This window comes from Notechis scutatus, chromosome 3 (genome assembly GCF_049901735.1).
Source record: "Notechis scutatus isolate UNSWTSFEM ecotype Mainland chromosome 3, rNotScu1.2, whole genome shotgun sequence".
NCBI lineage: Eukaryota > Metazoa > Chordata > Lepidosauria > Squamata > Elapidae > Notechis > Notechis scutatus.
In genome coordinates, this window is record NC_142011.1 from 82,170,075 (window position 1) to 82,185,957 (window position 15,883).

The 15,883-nt window shown below is 43.8% G+C and overlaps 1 protein-coding gene and 2 long non-coding RNA genes across 8 annotated transcripts in view; 2 read left to right on the plus strand and 1 right to left on the minus strand.

Moving 5' to 3' along the window:
- The window catches only part of LOC148131259 (uncharacterized), a 31,879-nt gene extending 27,177 nt beyond the window's left edge, over positions 1–4,702 (plus strand). The window contains exons 2-3 of the long non-coding RNA XR_015748630.1: positions 2,470–2,530; positions 3,264–4,702. This is a non-coding gene — a long non-coding RNA (uncharacterized LOC148131259). The remainder of the gene's footprint in view (positions 1–2,469; positions 2,531–3,263) is intronic.
- Positions 1,056–5,806, minus strand: LOC148131260 (uncharacterized). The gene is made up of 2 exons (XR_015748631.1): positions 5,470–5,806; positions 1,056–4,445 (listed from the first exon to the last, which is right to left on the minus strand). It is a non-coding gene; the product is annotated as an uncharacterized LOC148131260 (long non-coding RNA).
- An 82-nt stretch (positions 5,807–5,888) lies between these two features.
- The window catches only part of LRRC8D (leucine rich repeat containing 8 VRAC subunit D), an 86,180-nt gene continuing 76,185 nt past the window's right edge, over positions 5,889–15,883 (plus strand). For 4 of the 6 annotated variants that reach the window (XM_026674113.2, XM_026674121.2, XM_026674116.2 and 1 more), the window contains exon 1: positions 5,889–6,094. The gene's annotated coding sequence lies outside the window, so the exon portion shown is untranslated. The remainder of the gene's footprint in view (positions 6,095–15,883) is intronic. The other 2 variants (XM_087960579.1, XM_026674115.2) reach the window with 1 other exon arrangement.

A 15,883-nucleotide genomic window follows, 5' to 3' on the forward strand; every position in this document is an offset into this window, starting at 1 on the left:
TATCAACCAATCTTGCATCCACTGTTATTTTTGAAGCCTGGTAGTTGTAATTTGCCGTTCTACTTTGCAACACCAATTTTCACTCTCCATTGTTGGCCTATTACCTAGTTCCAGGTTCACTTCAGTTCTTTATGATCCAATTCTATGTATCAGTCATCAACTATATTACATTTTGTTTGAAATGCCCATCCAGATGCTATTTTCTACTTTGTTCTTGCACTGGAAATAATGAGTTGTGGTTTGGAGATGAGATAGAAATAAGTTCATAAAAATAAAAATATATATAAAAGAAGTATTATTTCTCAACTAGAAATATTGTATTTCAAATTTATTAACAAGGTGTGATAGGAATATTATATCAGAATAAGAATATTCATTAGCTCAGATGTCATTTCTCATTCCTTGACTGTCTGTGTAAAATTTATGTTTCTATTCTTGCTTCAGCTGATAATATTTTAGCATATGCTGTCCTGTTCCTTTGAGAATTTATTTTCCATGTTATCCTTTACTCATAAAAATGGATAGAAAACAGGGCAGAGTCACCATTAATCTATTTGCCAATTTACTCATCATCTGTGTGGAATTAGCAAAGAATTCTAAGAACAATCTGATTTCCTTGTAGGTTTCTGCTTTCCATCAGAAGGAAATGCAGAAGAACAGGGGTATCAAACTGGCAGCCTGCAAGTTGGATGCATCACGCCCACGCCACGCCCACGCTGGCTCTGCAAAGGCAAAAAACATTGTGATATGTCATGTGACATCACATGATGCAATCAAGTTTGACACCTGTGCAGTAGAAGAATATGACTTTTCTCTATCTCATATTTCATTGTTTTTCTAATTTTTAATGTAAAGATTAGTTTTATAGTATTAATGGCATAACTAAATTAAACTACAGCTGCATCTAACATTTGTAATGACTGGTTCATCCAACTCCTACCTTATGCATAAATTGGTTTGGTTATCCATTAATTTTAGCTTTATTTGTTCAGACAGATGTAGATACCAACACCAAACTCAGATAACGTTCAACAGCAACATTCAATACACATACATCTAACAAAGTAACTTTTATGCATAGTTTTATGCATCTGTAATTGATAAACAAGGCTTCAGTAAATGCATAAAAGTTTTCACATATCTGCAGTTTCACTTTTTATTATTAAAGATAAAGGTTTCCCCTGTTCAGTCATGTCTAATCTAGGGGGCATATACCATATACCCATAATGTTTAATGTCACTTAAAATTTTAAAGTCAGATCAGCGATCATGATTTTATTAAATCATGAAGCACCGGAGTAATCATTTTCTTCATTTGTTTCCATTGAGAAACAAATGGCTATTCTTGTGGCCGTGGTCTTTATACAAGGACACTGGACAGCAGAGGGAGCTCTTTGCGAAGAAGAAAAGTCAAGTCTGCTAAAGTCATTAAACAGCAATTTAACTAGTTGATTTTAAAATATTATTTTTAATCCTAATTGGTTGAACATCGATTTAAAAAAAAAATTCAACAAGAAGAGTTTGAAGATGCAAAAATAAAAGCAGAAGTGTCAAAGAAAAATCAGATTTTGTGTGGTCACTGTACTTAACATTCTACACACTGTAGTTACATTCAAATTGAATTATGGAAAAGTTTACTGCATTAGTAAAGCAACCATATTTGGAATGAATATTAGATGGAAACATGGTGATAGAGAAAAGCCCAACTCTCTGCAGCTATCTATTGTGCATTTTGCAGCCCAGATCTGGTAGCTCTGTACGCTGGGCTTCTCTGAAAGAGGAACAGCCCACAAAATGTATTTAGACTCTCAATTGGACATATAATAGTTAAGATTTTAAGTTTTGTTACACCCCCTTCAATAGTGCAGAAAATAGCTTAGATATTTCCCAAGTTATGTGCAGCTTGGAAAATAAGTCTGTCAAATATTTCCCATGACATAAACAACTCTCCCTTTTAGCTTCATTTCCCCCCCCCCAGGCAGTGATATGAGAAAACTCTAATGGCCCATTACCCTAGAGTAGTTTTCAAGATAGCTCAGAATCCTCCTGGGCTCTTAAACTATTCTGTAAAGAATTAATGCAGGGTTAATAAAAATTATCTTTCAGGCATTTATATCTATTCTACTAAAATTCTCATTGTCATAACCTTTATTTGGATGAAATGGTGCATCACAGTTCAATTTTTTTAATGTGTACTTACTGTATATTCAGTTTTGCTAAAGAGTTAATAAAATTAAAGGCATTTTTAATGCTTGAGCTGCCAATTAATCTTTGAGCTTTTGTAATTTAAATTTGTTTACCTATTAATGCTTTGTGCTGAGTTAATTTGGAACTTTGAACCTTTTCGATCTCAAACTCTGGCTGTTAGTTAATATTTATTATCGAAATTGAAAAATACATTTAGTACTTTTAATGGAAACTTGCTTATCCATTATTTATAAGAAGATATTTGTCCTTCCTTTCCTCTAGAAGTTCAAGGCAGTTTATGCGAGGAACTCACTTCATTGGATTCCCACAATAATCTTGAAAGGTAGGCTAGACCGAGAAAAGAATGATTGATCAAAAACCACCAGTTTCCATGGCCAACAGTAGACGAGAACCTGAATCTCTCTATTATGACCATTTTTCACACTTACGACAAAGATTCCCCATAGTTCACATTATCAAAATTCAGAACACTTAGTGACTCATATTTATGACGGGTTGCAGCATCCCAGGGTCATATCATCACCTTCTGCAACCTTCTGACAAGCAAACTTAACTGGGAAGTCAGACTCACTTAATAATTTACTAACTTGACAACTGCAATGATTCACTTAACAAATGTGACAAGAAAGATTGTAAAATGGGGCAAAACTCACTTAACAAATGTCTTGCCTAGCAACATGTTGCGCTCAATTGTGGACTACCTGTACCATAATGTTTATTAGATTGCTATGTATGTATGCTATGCTTATTTATATTTAATGTTATCGTTTATTCAGTCTTATTTTCTGTATTCATACAACCCACTCAGCCTTCAACACAGGCTAGGTTGACACAACTTACTGGATTCCTTTGGCAAGTCCATGGATCTAGCAAACAGACCTCTTTCAGACTTAGTTCTTCTGGATCCAAGGAAGCTGACGTTTAAACTAACCTGACAAAACGTAAATGTAGCTTAGCTTTACAAACCCACACACATGAACCGTGAGTGCCCGTTGAATATATATGAGTTGCAGCCTAACAGATTCAGTTAAATATTGTTTTAAATTATTGCTTAGTTGCAGGCCAGAAAGCTGAAAGAGGCGCTGGGGAAGAATAAGGAGCTCTGCGAAGAGCTGGAAGTCCTCAAGCAGCCAAAGCTTTGCCGGATGGCTGGCGCAAAGTGGAGATCTGAAATGGGCCCCGAGGAGTTGCTCTCAGAATCAGACGACTCGGAAGAGGAACAGGTGCCGGCCAAAATCGCCCGAGGCACAAGGAAGAAGATTTCTGGGTGCGCCTGTCGAGGCCGCTGCGGAAACAAGGACTGCGGTTGCTGAAAACAGAAAATGGCCTGCTTGGAGGATTGCAAGTGCAATGCAGAAACCTGTCAGAACCGGGACAATAGTCTCTTGCCAAAGCTTCGCCAGATGGCCGGCGCAAAGCGGAGATCGGAAATGGGCCCCGAGGAGTTGCTCTCAGAATCAGACGACTCGGAAGAGGAACAGGTGCCGGCCAAAATCGCCCGAGGCATAAGGAAGAAGATTTCTGGGTGCGCCTGTCGAGGCCGCTGTGGAAACAAGGACTGCGGTTGCTGAAAACAGAAAATGGCCTGCTTGGAGGATTGCAAGTGCAATGCAGAAACCTGTCAGAACCGGGACAATAGTCTCTTGCCAAAGCTTTGCTGGATGGCTGGCGCAAAGCGGAGATCGGAAATGGGCCCCGAGGAGTTGCTCTCAGAATCAGACGACTCGGAAGAGGAACAGGTGCCGGCCAAAATCGCCCGAGGCATAAGGAAGAAGATTTCTGGGTGCGCCTGTCGAGGCCGCTGTGGAAACAAGGACTGCGGTTGCTGAAAACAGAAAATGGCCTGCTTGGAGGATTGCAAGTGCAATGCAGAAACCTGTCAGAACCAGAACAATAGTCTCTTGCCAAAGCTTCGCCGGATGGCTGGTGCAAAGTGGAGATCTGAAATGGGCCCCGAGGAGTTGCTCTCAGAATCAGACGACTCGGAAGAGGAGCGGGTGCCGGCCAAAATCACCCAAGGCACGAGAAAGATTTCCAGGCCAAAACATCACTGGATGGCTGGCACAAAGTGGAGATCTGAAATGGGCCCCGAGGAGTTGCTCTCAGAATCAGACGACTTGGAAGAGGAGCAGGTGCCGGCCAAAATCGCCCAAGGCACGAGAAAGAAGATTTCCGGAGACGGAAAGCTGAAAGAGGTGCTGGAGAAGAATAAAGAGCTGGAAGTCCTCAAGCAGGTCCTGGAAGAGACAATGGAGCCTGAAGCCTTGGCAGCCCCCCAGGGCAGCATCCCAGCCTCGTCCCCAGGACCCTCAGGGGGAGCCCAAGCATCCAGCCCACCCTGAAAAAATGTCAGAAGCAAAGTTTTTTCTCCGGCTGCTCCCAAAGTGAAGGGCTTTGCCCCCACCTGTTTCCTTCTTTTTTTAAAAAAAATTTGTTGGAAAACTGTTTTTTGTATGTTTAATAAATGTTAATAAGGATACAGATTCATAACAAATAAATATTGATTTAAAAAACAGTTATTGTGAAATTGCATTCTACTCTGCAAGCAAGCAAACTGCATTTTAGCTGGATACTTTGGGGGAACTCAGCCTACAAATAATAGTGCCAAATTCCCTCAGAATTGTTTCTGATTTATAGTGAACTGGGGGAAAAAATCAGCTACTTTGTATTTGTTAAAACTTTTGACACACCACAAAACCTAGGCTTGTTTGTTTCAGCATGCTCAGGCCTAATCAAGATTATTTGATTTTGGCACAGTGATTCTAAACCGTGTTTAATATATTGTGAGAATCCTCCAAGTCATGGCTTTTCTATAAACTATGGTGAAACAAACCATGATTTAAAAACCATACCTTTCTCAAGTTGCAGGCCCAGTTTAAGGAGTATCTGGCCCCAAGTCGGCCCAAGCCTCAAGAGGGAACATCAAATGCCACTTTGTTCCTTTTCTCAAATCAAGTTCCATACAACCCAAGGATAATCCAGTTATTTTGGCATCCAAGGCATTTTTTTTAAAAAAGCTAACAATTAGGTCACTCTGCAGGAACCAAGTTCTGTTACTAATGGAAATCGCCCATTAAAGGCAGGCCTCGACTCAAATCCCCTTTTAGTGTACCAGGAGACCCAGGGACCCTCGTTTTCAGCTTATTTGGCTCACAGGCCGACTATTGGAGGGAAACTTGAGAGGAAGGACAGCTCCTTCCCCTCGACACACGGGGGGCGGGGGGGGAATGCAAAGGAAATAAAAGTTAGGTTACTGCCCACCTCTGCCTTACAGCAAGGCCCGGCTTGGATGCCCCCCAAAAAAAGGAATCCAAACTCTGCAGTCAAGAGGCTGCAGAGTTAGCCGACAGTTCCCCCTCCTCCTGGGCGCATCTCCGCGCTCTTCCCCGTTCACCTGTCTTCAGGGACGGTGCAGAGGAGCATTCCCGCCATTGGAGGCCAATCTGTAAAAAAAACAACAACCGAGCAACCCCACCCCGCCCCCGCCGTCTCAAAAAAGCACCCGGGCACTTTCCCCTCGGGGGCCCTGGCTCGCTTTGGCTGCAACCGCACCTGAACGGCGAGGCGGGGAAGAAAGGCGTCGCCAGCAATCACATGGGCTCTGCTTCTGGTGCTATTGGATAGGGCCTAGCCATTAGCTTCGCTCTGCCTTGAGAGAAGCGAGGGTAGCCAGACCGGGCGTGATTAAAAAAAAAAAAAAAAAGATGGTGGAGGTTTGCTTTTTCCTTCCTCCAGCCAAGGCCGAAGAGGTGAGCCTGGGAACTTCGTCTAAGCTTGCCTCGCCCGGGTTTGGACCACGCTCCCTCGCCCGGCGCTTTTGCCCCTGCCTGCATGGGCTCGGCGGCTGCTGGAGTGACTCGCTTCGCCGGGGCTGCTGCTAGGTGAGGTGCGTAAAAAAACCAACAAAACCCGGTTTGCCGGGGGATTTAATCTAATTGCTACGGTCCTCGCCCAGTTGCGTTGCGGATCAGAGATTTTTGTGCAGTCTCATCCATGACGAGGGGACGGTCGGCAAAAGCCGTCAGGCTAATGTCGTGCATCCTTTTTATACAACAATCTTGGTCGGTGGGCCGGTATTGGCGTCCCTTTGGGAGGGAAAGTGGCGCTGAGTTCGCGAGAAAGCCACTCGCTTCGGTTTCTTGAAGCACAAAGCTCAAGTCTTGGGCGTGTTGAAAAGTGAGACTTGGCGTTCAGTGAGTCTTGTGCTCAGGTAAGTGAAGGTAAGATTATAGCCTTAGACTTTAAACTTGCACCTGTTTACTTGGAAGTCAAGGAGTAAACACCGCGAAGCTTATTCGTGGTTTATTTAATGAGTCAGGATTATTGACTGCTTGCAAACGGTTGCAATATTGACAAAGCCACAATATGGCAGTGTGTGATGCTGAACACAACTTTTGCTGGTATTAATAGACGTTTATTCTAGCGCTGCAGATAAATTTGAACTTTGGATTCTCTGGTTTTTATTTTGGACTGTGCTGTATTAGCTCTCTTTCGCAAATAGAAAAAGATAGCTCCTTTCCTCACATTTCTGACTGCTTGGGAAGGATGCTTAGGCTGCTAGTTTCTTGGGCAACATACCTCTCTTCTCTCCTTTTGTAAAAGTTAAGAAACATATGAAATATTAACAGACTAGAAGGCTTGTGACAAGAACTAAACTACCTTCTGTGCTGCTGTATGGTATTAACTGTCTGAATGAGAATGGATTTTCACGGTAAAGATGAAACTTCATCTCCTTGTAAACTAATGAAATAAAAGTCAGTATTCTGTAGGTTTTTTTTTGGGGGGGGGAGTTTTGCAAAAGCCAACTTCATTTATCATATAATAAAATAAAATATTAGTGATTTTCCTTTGAAGAAGATTTGTGTTTTAAAGTCGAGCCTTGCAGTGCTGGATTAAATTAAATCTTACTCAGAATGATGTATTGTACGACACAGTTGTGACTTCACCTTCTAATGTAAGGGAATCCTCAGGTCACTCCCTTCCCCTGTTTCTTTGAGCAGATGTAAGAGAAGTGGCGTTTTTTGCCTGAAGAACAAATTCAAAGCCCTATCTAAATGTGCAAAAATAAACGAAGGTGCTAGTATCACTTAAAAAGACATCAACTGCAAAGCCCAAGCGTTCCAAAATATACGACACCAATGTATGAGAAATGCTTTGGGCTTTTACCACACCAATAGACAATACAGTAAAATATCCTGTTACCAAGATCCGATGCTTCCCATTTATAAATGGAAACTGGAATGCATCCAGAGTTGTAGCAAGACCACTGAAATCAGGAAGGCTAATATCCTCTGATTAAATTCCATTGCAAAAGTCTTTTGTTTGTTCTCCCCTCACCTTTCTCTCTAACCCCCCACCACCACCACTCCTTTGGCTGCCAACAGACACTTGCATTCATAAATGTTGAGAATAGCAGCTGCTGCTGAGAACAGAAAGCAACTAATTGTACTGCTGATATGGGAAGGAAAGTAATTGGAGGGAGATGAATCTCTCCATAGCGGAGTACTGTATGTGCCAGGAGAAAGGAGGAAGTGTGTTGCAGTCTAGGTGTGGTAGAAATGAAAGGCTATAAATATGAAATGTTATTTGCCATGCCCTCCAGGCACCACTCTTTTAATTTTTGAAGCCTCGGGTGGCAGCAAATGCATTCACGTCCCTTTGTGCTGGAAAAAGCATCATAAAGACTTTTTATAGTCCAGTATAATCTTGCTTATGGCAGATTTAACAGTTTTCCGCTGGATTAAAAATTTGGTTTGCTCTTAAATGGCAGCTCCATAATACCGTGTTTCTCATATAATAAGTCCGGGTCTTATTTTTGAGCCCCGAAAAAATGGCTAGGCCGTCTTTTCGGGGGTGACTTAATTCCCCCTTGCATCTTCGGGCGGGCGGGTGGTGATGGCTTGGATGTTGACCTCGGCATTGGTGGGGCACTTTGTGTTGGGGTCAATGCAGGCAGCACCATATCCGGTGTGCAATAAAAGTACTTCCTAACGGCAAGCCCCCACCATTCCCCCATTTCGCATGTTTTAATATAGGCCTTAATTTGGGGGAGGGGCTTAATTTCATTTCATGCCTATAAAACATGCTGGGACTTCCTATTGGGGGAGGCCATATTGTTGGAGAAACAGGGTAGTTCTATACAGGTAGTCCCAGAGGTGGTATTCAGCAGGTTCTGACCCGTTCTGGAGAACTGGTAATGGAAATTTTGACTAGTTAAACCAGCAAAAACCACCTCTGACTGGCCCCGCCCCCTCTATTCTCTGCCTCCCGAGTATCGACTGGGTCTTCTTTGGTTGCCCTGCACAGGAGAACAGAGCTGGAAAGCAGGTGAATGGGGTGGGGAGAGAAGGGATTTTACAGTAACCTTCTCCTGCCATGCCCACCAAGCCATGTCACGCCCACCAAGCCTTGCCCACAGAACCAGTAGTAAAAAATTTTGAATCCCGCCACTGGGTACTCCACAACTTAGGGCCACATTCGGGCCCAAAATTTATGTTGTCAAGTGAGAAATTTGTTAAGTGAGCTTGCCCCATTTTTTTTGACTTTTCTCACCACATTTGTTAAGTGAATCACTGGAGTTCTTAAATTAGTTACACAGTTGTTAAGTGAATCCGGTTTCCCCATTGGCTTTCGTTTGTCAGAAGTTCGGAAAAGGGGACCACATGACTCCGGGACACTGCACCGTCATAAATGTGAGTCAGTTGTCAAGCATATGTAAATCACGTGACCATGGGGGTGCAACAATGGTCATAAGTGTGAAAAGTGGTCATGAGTCACTTTTTCTAGTGCCATTGTAACTTCAAACGGTCACTGAATGAACTCTTGTAAGGCGAGGATGCCTGTAATTCAAAGTAACATTTCAAAATATTGTGAAACACTCTTAGATAGTTCCCTTGCTTTGCCACCTAACTGTTGTTAAGTTAGTTACCAGGTTGTTAAGTGAACCTGGCCTCCCTATTCACTGCTTGTCACAAGGTCGGAAAAGGTGATCACATGACCCCCCCGGGGCACTGTAACCATCCTATAAATGAGTCAGTTGCCAAGGGTGTGAACTTTGGTCATGTGACCAAGAGGATGCTGAAACGGTTATAACTGAAAAGCAATCATGAATCACTTTTTTCAGAGTTGTAAGTTGAGGACTATCTGTATCTCATTTTTGTACAGATAGTCCTCAACTAGCAACCACAATGGAGCCCAAAATCTTGCTTGTTCAGAGAGACATTTGTTAAGTGAGTTTTGCCCCATTTTACGACCTTTCTTGCCACCGTTCAGAGGTGGTATTCAGCAGGTTCTGACCAGTTCTGTAGAACCGGTAGTGGAAATGTTGAGTAGTTCGGAGGACCGGCAAATGCCACCTCTGACTGGAGATTTTACAGTATCCTTTCCCTGCCACGCCCATCAAGCCATGCCCACAGAACTGGTAGTAAAAAAAAATTGAATCCTACCCCTGCCACAGTTGTTAAGTGAATCACTGTAGTTGATAAATTAGTAACCCTGGCCAAATGGTCACAAAAGGGGATCACATGATCTTGGGACACAGCCAGAGTCATAAATGCGAACCAGTTCTCAAGCACCTGAATTTTAATCCCACGATCATGGGAATGCTACAAAGGTTGTAATTGTGAAAAAGGTCATAAATTTCTTTTTTCAGTATCATTGTAACTTTGAACGCTCACTAAATGAACTGTTGTAAGTTGAGGACTGCCTGTGATATTAAATCAGGGATGAACAACCTGTGCCCTTTCATATGTTGCAAATTAATGAGTAATGAAATAAAATTCATTAGGCTATAGGTTGTTGGGGTTTTTTTTTTTGCAGAGGCCAACTTCATTTATAATATGAACTATGTTGAACTGTAACTCCCAACATCCTTTTGTTACTTACGCAGTTGGGTATCTTTCATATTTTATGACAAACCTTACAAGCATACAACTTGGAAACAAATCAAGATTTATCAATACAGCTTATAGCAGCTGTCCCCAACCTTTTTGGCACCAGGGACCAGTTTTGTGGAAGACAATTTTTCCATAAATAAGGGGGGGAGGGAGGAGAAGAACGTGCAACGTAGATCCCTTGCATGAGCAGTTTACAGAAGGGTTTGAGAATCTAATGCCTGATGATCTGAGGTAAAGCTGAGGCCTTGATGCTAGGGAGCTGGGGAGCAGCTGCAAATACAGATGAAATTTCGCTTGTTCACTCACTGCTTACATCCAGCTCTGCAGCCCTGTTCCTAACAGACCATGGATTGATAGTGGTCCATGGCATGGGTGTGTGTGTGTTGGGGACACCTGCCATATAGGGCCTACAGCAAGTTTTTCCCTTGTAATCTTAAGTATCTTTATTCATTGGAGTTGGGGAATTTAGCAACATCCGGAGGGCTAAAAATGCTGGGAATTCAAGGAACAGAAGTTGCTTGAGCTACATTATAGTTTGGCATTGTGACACAATCAAGTCTGTTTAGGAAACAACTGAGGAGGAAAAAGTGTTTCAGCTAGCGTAGTGTAGGCCGAGCTGCAGCTACCTTGGCAATAACACGTCTGTTTTTCTTGATAGGCTTTTGAAAGTGAGTAGCTATGCATGTGGATTGTTTAACCATTAACATCACTGTACAGATAAACGGTCTATTGGCTCTGTCCTGATTTAGGAAGGTGTATGACTTATGATCATTTAATAGTACCATGAAGTCCATTATATTCAGTAGGTTGATAGCTATTAAAAGAATATACATATACCTTGTTTACAGTAGAAATATACTGTCAAGGCAGTTAACAATAACAGGTGGATAAAATAACAGCATTTAGAATTAAGCTGTTACGTCTCAAATAAAAACATCCAATAAAAAGATTGTTGAACAAGTATATTAAGGAAGCCAAGACAGCTGACAACAGGGTTTGAACAGCACAAAAAAAAAAAAAAAAAGGAGGGAGACCAAGCTTAGTCAAGGAATGAGCAGGCTGAAACCAAAGACAGGAAGAGGCTCCTAAGATCAATCATAGTTATCTCTTGGGACTCTGCAGCTGTCTTATGGGGGTTTGGCCCAAATTATGAGATGGGATAACTGTCTCTCTAACATTCCTGTGAAATTGCCTTCAACATTAGAGGGATTTAAGAAAGCAGTCTGATTATTTTAGCAGGTCTTTGAGAGGGAGATGAAGTGAGGGAGATACTTCCTGCATACAAGTGTACACATAGAATGATTCCTCAACACGGGAGTATTTCAACTGTGTATTATTATTTATCTGGTTTATTTCTTGATTGTTTTTATTCTGTCTTATGCACAGAAGGGTTGTAAATCGGACAAAATCAACTAGCAATTGAAGTGGTAGATAAGCCTAGTAAAAGAAATTAGTACTTTGCAAGGAGCAGTTTTCTACGCGAGAGTATTTCCTGAACAGAGATCGTTTTTAAAACAGAAACCATCAGAAGGGAAGAAAAGCAGGAACTTGTGTTACCCCTTAGTGGAATGAGCCAGCCCATATATCCCTTGTTACGTTATTCCCACTGTGCTAAGGATAGCCTTGACTGGAGTCAAAAAAGTCAAAATGGCAGCTACGGTGATCAAAGTCCTGCCCCTTTTAACAGGGGGAAGGTTTTGCTGTGGTTGCAGTGGCCATCTTGACTTTCCTCCCTCCCTGGCTGAACAATCTTGCACTGTGCTGAAAAATGTTACTTGTGTTTCTATTGAAGTTACAGCAGCTAATTCTGAATTTGCATTTGTACGTCTTAGATTTGCAAATGGAACTGGGTCGATCTTTTTCTGGCAATATAGGAATGGCCATTCTAGGGCCTTTTCACTTTTTCTCCCTAATGCTGTTTCACCTAGGAAGGAGAATCAATCTGCTTGTTCAGAAACACTTTTCTCTCATCATAGCAAATCAGAAATTGATTTATGATTCACACTACTTCCCTGTGCATAAGTCCTTAACCTACTTTTTCCAAGGCCTTTTTAAAGGGCATTAAAGGAAGAAAACTATTTTCTGCCTCTCTTGTAAGCTTTGTTGAGAGGATTAAGCTGGCCTTTCATGTTTTTTGCATTATTACTGACATTACAAGACATGAAAGCCCATAAATCTTCTACCTAATGCAGTATAATCATGATTTTATTTTTTAACATTAATGCATGATAAATATCTTGTACACTTTGTAGTTTTTGAGCCCTTGAAAGTTGTTGTTCATTAACCTTAGTTACCACTTTTCTATCATCTGCAGATTTTTCTGTTTCTCAGCTGTGCACCAGCCCCATTCTAAGATGTGGTTAAACATGCCACAGTTGGTCCTCCTGGACCATCTAGTCATTATTTTACAATCACAGCTTTGCTGAAGATGTAACTAACAACAAATTGCATCTGTTCCTTTTGGTATTAGAAAAATGTTTTTCTTCCTTCCACCAGAAGTAAAGAGACTAAGGAGTCATCCAAACAGCTGCTTTAATGCGCTTTCCTTCAATCAGTGAAGTGGCACTAAAGTACGTTGGCAGAATTTGGACAGTCCTGATAGCTGATCTTTATTGATTTAAGCATTTATATGGCCACCTTTATGTAACACATGATTCTGAATGACCTACAACAAACATGAACAATAAGAAGAAAACATATATTATTAAAAGATAACCAGGATGTGTAAAATGGCAAACTGAATAGGTTAGAACAGTGGTTCCCAAAGTGGACAGTACCGTCCCCTGGGGGGCGGTGGAATGCCTTAGGGGGCACTAAGAGGCAAGGGGGCTGGCAGAGGGGCACTGGATGTGGGCTCACAGGGCGCAATTCAGGGGTGGGATTCTGCCAGTTCTCTCTCTTTCCCTCTCTCAGGCTCACCCCAATGACCGTTGCACCAGAGCGGTGCCAGGGGCTCAATGGGGTGAGCAGCCCTTCCAAGCTGGACAGCTTGCACAGGCAGCCGGCCACCTCATCACGCAGGACTTGCACCGCGCGATGCCAGAAGAGCTGCCAATGGTGGGCCAGGCACTTGGCTTTCAGCCAGTCCTCGACCAGGAAGCAGCAGAGGTTGCGCAGCTTGTGGTTCTCCACCTGCAGCTGCCAGTTCATGCCCTGGATCAGCTGTTGCACCAGCACCACCAGCTTGTCGGCCTCCTCCCGGAACAAGCGGCACACCAGTTCCTCCTTGCTGCAGCTGGCTAGGTCTGCCTCGCTGGCCAGGGCATTGGACAGAGGAGAAGGAGGCGGGCTGGGGGGGGCGGCCGACCAGGGGCGGTGGTGGCGGCAGAGGTGCCGGGAACATTGCTCGCTCAGCTCCGGGCGATACAAAGCGGCGGTGGGGGAAGCAATCGATTAGCCCACCCGTGCAGCAGCATCTTTGCAACACTGGAGGCCAGGAGGAGTGAGCCGCGCTTTTGCAGCGGGACCTCCCCCTTCCTCCGTCGCCAGCGCTGGGATTAACAGGATGGATGCACGGTGGGGCCAGGCGCGCTGTGCCTCTGCCAGCTGGGAGCAGGTGCAGCAAAAGGAGAAGGGCGCCGGCGTGGCGGAGGGTGGGAATGAAGGGGAAGGCGGGGAAGGATGCCCTGTTGGTGCAAAGTGGGTGGGTGGGTGAGCGGGTGTGTGCGGGCGTGTGCATGGGCATGGACCCATGGTGTGTGTGTGTGTGTGAAGCAGCGCTGGTTTTTTTCCAAGCCGGGAAACTTGGAGAGAGGGTGGGTGGGTGGGGGAAAAACAGAACAGGCTTGCACCCTTTCCCCGGTTGCAATCCGGATTAAGGAGTCTCCTGCGCCTACCCACCCACTCTGGGGTCTGGGACACCACCCCAGCAGCCTTCTGTAGCTTGGCAAGGGGTGCACGTGCATGGAGGCGGAATTGGGGTTAGGGGGCTTGGGTGGGTGGGGAAATGGCTTGCACCCTTTCCCTGCTGCTCCAGTTGGACTTGCTTGGGCAGGTCCCTCTGGTGCAGTGGGCTCAATGGGGTGGACCTGCGGGACCAGCACCTAGAAAGCGGCAGTGGCGGCAGGTTTGAAAAGTAAAGCAAAGCCAGAGGTCGATAATTTTTGCTGCAAAGAATCCCAAAAGCTTCTGGGCTGTGCACAAGAAGGGACACACATGTCAATGCAATTCAGCAACATAAAATAAAGAAATACAAATAAAACAAATCAACAAGAATCGGCAAAGCATCTCTGATTAGATTCTATTCACTACTAGAATCTAATCAGAGATGCTTTGCCGATTCTAGTCCAATGACCTGTTCCAGCAGGGTTAGAAGGGAGTGTGTACGTATGAGTTTGCATGGCTGTCGAACTCCCAAAACAGGTCAAGTAGCTCTGGGGAGGCCAGTCGTAGATTAGAACACTTGCTAAGCAACCGGCCATTAAGTGAGGACCACTTGTATTTGGTTTGCCAGTCACCAAACCACGGCCACCCAGTCACATGCCCAGCAAACCACACCTCCCCGGTCATGTGACCACCAAGCCACGCCCAGCCAGTCACGTGACCAGCAAGCCACACCCTCAAATTAGGCCACACCCACATAAATTTGAATCCCAACCCTGGGTGGGGGACACCGAGGATGAGTTTTGTAGCACCAAGGGGGCGGTGGACTGAAAAAGTTTGGGAACCACTGGATTAGACGAAAACAACCAAACGTTACTGACTAGGGAAAAAGTCAAGTCTTGACTACTTTTCCAAAGGCCAGCAGGATTGGGCTTGTTGTATGTGGGAGAAGATGTTTGTAGACACCACAGACACTGAAAAGGCCCACTTCCTAGTTCCCATGACCTGGCAGTACTTAAATGAGGGAACCTGGAGTGTGCTCTCCTTATGAGGAAAAGGAGCCCTGATGGCATAGAGGTTCGAATGCAGTATTGCAGGCTAACTCTGCATTCCACTGCCAGAAGTTCGATCCTGACAGGTCTCCAGGTTGACTCAGCCTTCCATCCTTTCAAGGTTGGTAAAATGAGGCCCCGGATTTTGGGGGTCAATATGCTGACTCTCTAAACCTCTTAGAGAGGGGCTGTAAAGCATGAGGCCCCGGATTTGGGGGGTCAATATGCTGACTCTCTAAACTCTTAGAGAGGGGCTCTTAGAGAGGGCTGTAAAAGCACTGTAAAGCGGTAGATAAGTCTTAAGTGCTATTGCTATATGCGAGGCAGACAGATGTTGTTGGAAGCAGGCAGTCTTGCAAGTAGCTCAGTCGTATGCTGTGTAGGACTTTCAAGGTGATCCCCAGCATCTTGAATTACATCTGGATGCTTGTTGGGAGCCAGGGCAACTTGAGCAGTGCCCCAGGGGAATTGGGTTCATAGCTACTCACCCTGCTGCATTCTGGACTAAAATAAAGAACTTAACACAAACTAAAGTCAGGAAGAAAAAAAGAAAAACTCAAGAGAAAGTGAAAAGTGCAAGAAAGGAAACAAGTTAAGGAAAAGGAAGACACAAAGAAGTGGTTTCTGCTATTCTTCACAGCACTTAAAAAGTACAATTATGCTTTAGCCTCTCTTTACATCATGATACCCTTTTAGGCCAGAGGGAACACTTGTTAACATTAAAATAAGCCATAGATTTCTCCTCTTGTTTGTTCTGACTAAAAAGGCCATTGTACGCTGCTCAGCCCCAAGGGGCATTGCAAATAACTCCAAGCTGGCATTAATGTGCCACCAAGCTATGGTCAGAGTTGTCTGGGAGAAAAATGGTTGGTTTTTACTTGTAATTATCTAAAAGTATAAAATGTT